A 7,930-nucleotide genomic window follows, 5' to 3' on the forward strand; every position below is an offset into this window, starting at 1 on the left:
AGTCAGGCATCTGGTGGTGTGACTTAGGAAATGACTTTGTCATCCCTCTGGCCAAGCTTTCATGGCCCTGCCAGAGATCCCTCACCTATGAGAGGGAGGTCACATGTGCCTCGCCAGTTCCCTTTCTCTCCACCACACTCGGCCACAGAGGGCATCCGTGATAGCTATCATGGATGCCCTCTGTGTTCACGCAGCCCCTGCTCAATCTTGGACACCTCGACCAACAGCCCTTCGCTCATCCTCCCTCTGCTCCCACCTCCTTGGCTCTGCGCATGAAGCTCTCTCTAACTGCCCCCACCCCTATCCAGGGGAAGGCTCTCAGTCACCCATCCACTGGGGAACATCCTACAGGAAATGCAGAAAATAAATAAAAGCTTCCCCTTCCACTTCACAAGGTGGCTAACCTTGTCAAACTCAGTATCCCCTTCCCAGTGAATGAATTGACCCAAGGACAATCCCAACCAGGGTCATTAAGCCAGGATCTGCCACCTTCATGAGAGAGTTTCAAAAGGCTACTGTGGCTTTTATAACCTGACAAGATTCCTATGTGATCTGACCACTCGCTGCATGCCTGTGCAAAAGAGGAAAAGTCCCAAATCTGTTCTTTCGGGCACACCAGGAAAATAAGGCACATGCTCATAACCCACATACAGCCTGCTCAGGCTTCACTGCCAAGCTTGACCTGGAGCCCTGCCAACCCTATCAGATCACCAGTGTGAGGAACGAGTGGGGAAGGGTTTGCTGAAGCCATATTACTACATTCTATTAGGAGAGTTGAAAGGGGCCTTTATCTAGCCTGTTAACTATCAAGTGATGGGATACCATGCAGGAATCTTCTGGAAACCCCACACTGTTTCAGTCAAGAAAGATGAGAGAGAGAACGATACACTCACCAGAGGCCAGGGGCTCAAGATGAGCTGGCTGTACCTTTTATAAGCTAAATGTCCTCAGATATTAGACAAAGGCTTCAAAACTTAGACCAGAGACCCCAGATTCCTTTCCCTAATTTATTAAACACAGCTTCTAAGATCTTTAATAACTAGAAAGGGATCTGAGTCTTTAATAATGAGGAAGAGATTGCGGAACAGGAGAGCCAATCCCGTAAAAGAACGGGAGAAAGGGGCAGGTGGAATGAATGGTCATCTCTCCAGTCACCAGCCAGTTCCACCTAAGAAAACCATCCCAGCCCTGAGTAAAAGGACTCTTTTCTGCTCTCATTGTGATCAACTAGGACAGTTGTCTTGGCTAATTTTATGTTAACTTGACCACAAGCTCGAGTTATCTGAAAGGAGGAAAAGCCTCCATAAGATCTGGCTGTAAAGGTATTTCTTAATGGGGGAGGGCCCAGCCTGTTGTGATGGTGCCATCCCTGGGCTGGTGGTCCTGGGTTCTGTAAGAAGGCAGGCTGAGAGTCTTATTGCAACCTGTTAGCCTTGTTTAGTTGATAAACAGGCCCTGGGAGGCCTGCTCTTTTCTGAAGGAATATGGAGAAGGAGTAGATCTGGGGAAGAAGAGAGGGGAAGAGAGGACTGAGAGGAGAGAGGAGGAAACAGCAGTTGAGATGTAATATATGAGAGAATAATAAATATATAAACAAACAAATAGGCTGAGCAAGCCAGTAAGCAGCACCCCTCCAAGGCCTCTGTATCAGCTTCTGCCTCCAGGTTCCTGTCCTACTTGAGTTCCTGCTTTTGATGATGAACTATTAAATTTAGCTGTGAGTGAAATAAACCCTTTCCTCCCCCAAAGTTCAAATGTTCAATGATCAAAAGTTGCTTCTGGTCATGGTGTTTCATCACAGCAACAAAAACCCTAACTAAGACAACAGTTCATGTGGGAGTGCCCAAGGCCACGGAGCTTTTCCAAGGGTCAGCCATGCCCAGTCTGCAAAGTGGGGGCTCACTGGAAGTGATGATGTGCTTCACTCCCTTAAGAGGGAAGGAGAGCTTCCGCCTAAGGAGCTCAGCTCAAGCCTGATGGTGTGTGGGGGACCTTTACAGCCAGATCTTATGGCTCTTACTCTTGCCTCTGACTTTGTTCTTAGACTTTAAGGGACCCAACAAGGAGGGAGTGCACATTTGAGATCTAATTGGGGTCCAGAAGCCACACAAACTAGATCTAGCAACCCTAGATGTGACAGGGAACACAATGGCTTTGCTCTTAGACACTGGGCTAATTTTTCAGCCCTCACTGCCATCTCAAGGAAAATCATCTGGCCCCTGACCCACCCCACTGATAATGATGGCCAGCTTCCCTGGCCCTTTCAGCCTATATGATAGATAAATATGTTTAAGCTCATTCCCTTCTGGTCCTACCTAGTTGTCTTATCCTCCTCTTTAGGTAAGGACATCATGTCTAAACTTCAGGGTCATTTGAATATCCTTGAGACTTCAGAAGCACCCATGGCATTCCTGACACCTGCCCAATGTCCTACAATGGCACAGAGCTGTCTGGGATCACAAAGGTCTTCCCTACAATCTATACCATAGACCCCACATAACCCATCAAATTCTCCCTGAAGCATGAGATGACCCCATTGTTGGGTGCTCACTGAAAGCTACTCCTTCCACAGTTCCACTTGAGAACCATATCAGTTTCCCCCAAGGCCCCAATATCCTTCAAAGCCTGAGGAGTGGAAAGCTTATAGTCTCTAATAGATGAACTTCTGGCTACCCATGTAACTCCTTGCAACTGTCCTGTCTTAAAAATAGTTAAATGGATCCTACAGAAATGCTCAAGGACCTGGGGCTATAAATGAGGTTGTGGTTCTGAACTACCTTATACTTTCTTGGGTAATATATCCTCTGATATGTCTTCATTTATATGCTACATCATAGGACACTTTCTTCTGTATTCCAGTCTACTCAGACTGAATTTATTCAGCTAGCTTACTAAATAGCTCACATAAACTAGCACCCTTTTGGCTTTCAAGAGAGTCCCTATCTCTTTGGATAGACCCTAGCCAAAAACCTATCCTTCCTTGATTTACCCCTGGGAACAAACTCTTTCAGTATGTTAGATGAGTTCTTAACCAGCAGCCCAAGTACACCCACTCTAGATCAAAATACTGTTCTCATCTTTCAAAAGCTAGCCTTATGTAGATAGAAGATTTCTCCTTTAAAAGCCCCATTTTTGTATCAAAAGATCCAGTTAACAGGGCTTATCATTCCAGTCACAAGGAGCCTTTCCAGTCACATGAACTTCATTTTGTCCACAAAGACCCCATCCAGAAAACAGGACAATGGACTTTCTTGTCATAACAGGATTTTTCAGAAATTAGATTCCCCAGTTTGTTCTTACAGCTAAACCTCTTTAGAGGCCTTAGGGAGACTAGAGGAGAGTGAATAGAGTAGGTCTTTAAAACGACATGGCTCGTAGACTTCCTCGAACAGCAGAGAAATCTAAATTAACCCTAGGGCTTAGTTTAATGGTCTATATGCCTCATTAGCTCTCTGAAACACTTAATTCCAGAGCCTTCCACTGGGTCACAGGTGGTATAGAGCAAGTACCAGTGTCTGCCCTTACAAACCCAGAGCGTAGTAAGACCTGCCAGAGGTTAAGTCCCATGACCTCACTGCCAGACCCTGACTCTGAGACCTCTACAACATTCCTGTGGAATAGGTGACAGGTCCTGGAGCACTGGACTAGACGTACAAGATTCTCCACTTCCCCACCGCAAGGCCGTCTGCTTCACGGGTGGGAATAGGTTTATGTGGCAGGACACAGGTGTTAGCGGCCCTCACCGAGATCGTAGGATAGGAGTGAGACTTACTATTAATATAGACTTCATCTCTGCTTTCCATAGGACACCATCTGTAGAGAAAGGAGCCTCTTCACCACCCATGACACTTCCAAAAAACATGCCTCTGAGATGCTCAAAGCCTCCTGGCTTCCAGATCAGGAGGTCGTTCATTGAAAGGCCCACCAGAAGTTCTCTGATACTCCTCCAGATAACAACCGAGTGCTGGATCACCTTCCACTGCAAGGTGCCTTAGTTCCCAACCGTAAGCTCCCCTCATCTGTGATACACCCTTCAAGATACGCAGCAGCCTTTAAATCAGGGCTTCACAGCAACCCTTAAGAGATCAATCATGTCTTTTTATGGAGTCCTCAAACAAGCTGTTGTTCCTTGGATCCTCCTAATGGAAAACCCAGAACAATTTTTACCAGGCCACATTTTGGGGGCCAAAGACCTCTTAGGTTTGTGTTACTGTGATAAAACACTGACGAAGAACAAAGTTAGAGGAGGAAAGGGTTTATTGGTTTACAGGTTACAGCCCACTGTCAAGGAACATGAGTCCGAAAGCTGAAGCAGGGACTATGAAGGAGTGGTGCTCACAAGCTTACCCGGCTACCTTTCTCATCCAGCCCAGGTCCACCCGCCCAGAGCTGGTTCTGCCAACACTGGGCTTGCCTCTCTCACATCAACTAGCAATTAAGAAAATACTCCGCAGACATGCTCCCAGGACAGTCTGAGGAAGGCACTTCCTCAGTTGAGAGTCCCTCTTTCCAGGTATGTCTAGGTTGGTGTCAAGTTGACAAGAGCTGTGACACTGTCCAAATTCTAACTGAGTCTCTTTCAGAGGTATGGGAATTCTTTAGACCCATGCTCCATTCCCAAAGCGTTACCCACCTGTTGTCAGGCCAATCCTGACAGAAGATTCCCAGACCTCCTCCCCTTTTACAAGCAGTCCAGTGTAGCACAACTGTGCCAGGGAAGATTGACAACCACGACTGTACAAGGGATTCAAATATCTACCGGTTACAGTGGATGCATGAACTCACTGGGGAGAGAAAGGCTTTCCAAACTAAGGCAGAAACAGCCTCCGAGGTAACCACTGTCCTCATGTGTTACTCTGTACCTCAGGCTCCGCTGCACCCTCCAGGCCGATTATGGTCAGGTTTTCATTTTTAATACCATCCAGGGAGTGAGGCTTTCACAATTAACATAGCCTGACCCCCAACTTCCTTAATCTTTCTGGAAGGTCAAAAAAAACTAGACTAACCCTTTAAGAAATGTCTCAGTAAGTTCACACTTGACACTCCATGGTCTTCTTGGCCGACTTTTGTGATTCTGTATTATTCTCAAGCCTATAGCCTCAGCCCCTTCAAAGTCCTTAATGGTAGGCCCTTCCTCTAAACAGACCTCTTATTATATCTAGGGAATAATTATCTGTCTGTCACCAGGACAGACAGTTAAGACTACCAGGGAGTACAGTCCAGGGTAAGTACAGCTCTAAGCCTGAATCTACCTTTTCAAAATTAATCCTCACGTTAACTCAGGAGACTAGGTCTGTCTTAAAACGGCCCAACACGGTTTGGACATCTCGGTGGGTAAAGTGCAAGCCTGGGGACATGGATTCAGATTCCCCAGCGTCCACATAAAGATCTGGGCAGAGTGGTACACATCTGTAATCCCATAGTGGTACACATCTGTAATCCCATAGTGGTACACATCTGTAATCCCATAGTGGTACACATCTGTAATCCCATAGTGGCACACATCTGTAATCCCATAGTGGTACACATCTGTAATCCCAGCACTGAGAGGCAGAGGCAGCAGGATCCTGAGGGCTCACTGGTCACCCAGTTTAACTAAAATGTGAGCACTTAATTCAGTGAGAGATCTCATCAAAAAAAAAAAAAGTTGAGAAAAAGCAATTGAGGTCAATATCCTGAGATCCAACTCTGACCTCCATATGGTTCAGCATGAATATGTATAGCTACACACATATGCATATACACAACACACACACACACACACACATTCTATAGGAGGAGAAACACCAGAAAAAAAAAAAACAAAAAAAACAAAAAAAACACTCTTGGCACTGCCTACCAGAGCAGCAGTGAGATTCCATTTTACCGAGACCGACTGAATCAGCAGTCTGCCATCCCAGAAGCTCAGGGAACCAAACTTAGGGATTAGATGATGGCACTTGGCCAGCAGAATACCTCTTGAATTAGGGAAAGGAATTTAGAATCATCATATTTGGCAAGTTAGAAATCTAGCTGGAGACCATCTGCAGGAAAACAGACTCAGGTTCTAGGCAGCACGACCGACGCTGGAGAGGACCACTCGGAGGTGGGTCAGCATTTACAGCTAGAGCCCTGAGATATAACCAACATTTGTGACTCAACCCACAACGGACCACGCACAGACAGAAACAGCATCCCATTCGTGCCTCATCTTAGCAGAAGTCAGAATGTACTTACAACCTAAGCCTGAGGAGGTTTCACCAGCCTCTCAGGCCTGACCCAGGAAGGACTACCCACTGAAAAGGCCAGCATCTGTGACTTAAAGTCAGAATGGATTATAGGATCTAACAGGATCATAATCATACAGGACCCCAGGAAGAAAGTCCTCAGAAAGCTGAAACTGAAGCAGAAGTCAGGCAGACTGTGCTCAGAGTCCATGGCTTTACCCAGTTTAGCCAGCTGTTTCATCTGGCTCTGTCTCCCCCCACCCGCCCCCAACCCCTACTCCACACACACACACACACACACACACACACACCTTCTTCTCACCTTTATTTCCATTTCCTTTTCCTTTGGAGGAACTTTGGCCTGCCATGCTGACTAAATTAGTCTGAGTGTCTCCGCCTGAGGCTAGGCTTGTTTTGCTGTGTCAGATGGCATTTCTTTACCAGAACTGCATGGTCTCCCTGCCTTGTCCCCCTGGTCACTTTGTATTTGCTCCGTCTCCCCTCTGCTGCCTCTCTGTAACCCGTTGCTGGCGGCTGCTCTTACCTTGCTTTATTTCTTTCCATTCCCACCACAGTAACTAACATTTTAGTTCACACAATGCAGTGTTCCTATACTTCCTGGCATTCTGGGGTATTTTTTTATTTGATTTACCATATTCTCATAGCGGGCCTACCATTGATCAAGACTGGCTTTGCACTCAGTATTCAACTGTCAGGGGAGTACAAGGAATTGAGCCTGGTGCCTCCAACCCAAGTCTAGCAGAGGAAACTGACACTGTGTCTCGACTGTACTAAGTTATAAGTGTAACTAGACTAAGCTACATTTCCACAGAAAGAGTAAGGGTGGGATTTAAAATTTTCAATCAGTGGCTTAATTTCTGATATACAAGAAACATGAAAAACTAAGGTAATACAGCTCTCCAAAAATTACTAATCTAATAGGAATATTTTGACATTCCTGTGACAGTAAATTAAATGAAATCCAAAAGAATTCAAATGACTATAAGTATGCTCAAAGAACTCAGAAAAAAAAAAAAACCACAAACTCCAGATGTGGGTTTTGACTAAAGAAGCAAGTCAATAAAGGGAATAATATTGGAATTCAATAAATAGAAATATGGGGAGCCAAACTACAATGTCAGAAATGAAATGTTCAATAATTCAAATAAAAAGTTCAATGGAAAGCCTTGCCAACAGAAGAAGAGGACAGACTCTTAAGCCTTGAAGACAAGGCAGAGGAACCGGAGCATTACAACAGTGATAACAGTAAATTAATAAGAAAGTCAGGGGAGGGACTGGAGGGGTGGCTCGGGGTCAGCAGCACTGGCTGTTCAGAGGATCCAGGTCCAATTCTCAGCACCCACACAGCAGCCCACAACTGTCTGTAACTCCAGTTCCATGGGAGCTGATACCCAATCTGGTCTCTTTGGGTACCAAGCATAGACATGGGCACAGACATACCTGCAGGTAATACACTCATGTACATAAAGTAACATAAAAACGTTCTTTTTTTGAGGTATGTTTTCTCTATGTAGTCCTGAGTATCCTAAAAATTGCTATGTAGACAAGGCTAGCCTTGAATTCATAGAGATTCACTTGCCTCTGTCTCCTAACAGCTGAGATGAAAGGCATGCAACACCACAACAGCCAAAATAATACCTTTTTAAAAGAGAAAAGGGTTATTTTAAAAAATTATGAAAAAACATAAGATCTATTAAAAAAAA

The sequence above is a fragment of the Apodemus sylvaticus genome, chromosome 8 (genome assembly GCF_947179515.1).
Source record: "Apodemus sylvaticus chromosome 8, mApoSyl1.1, whole genome shotgun sequence".
Classification (NCBI taxonomy): Eukaryota; Metazoa; Chordata; class Mammalia; order Rodentia; family Muridae; genus Apodemus; species Apodemus sylvaticus.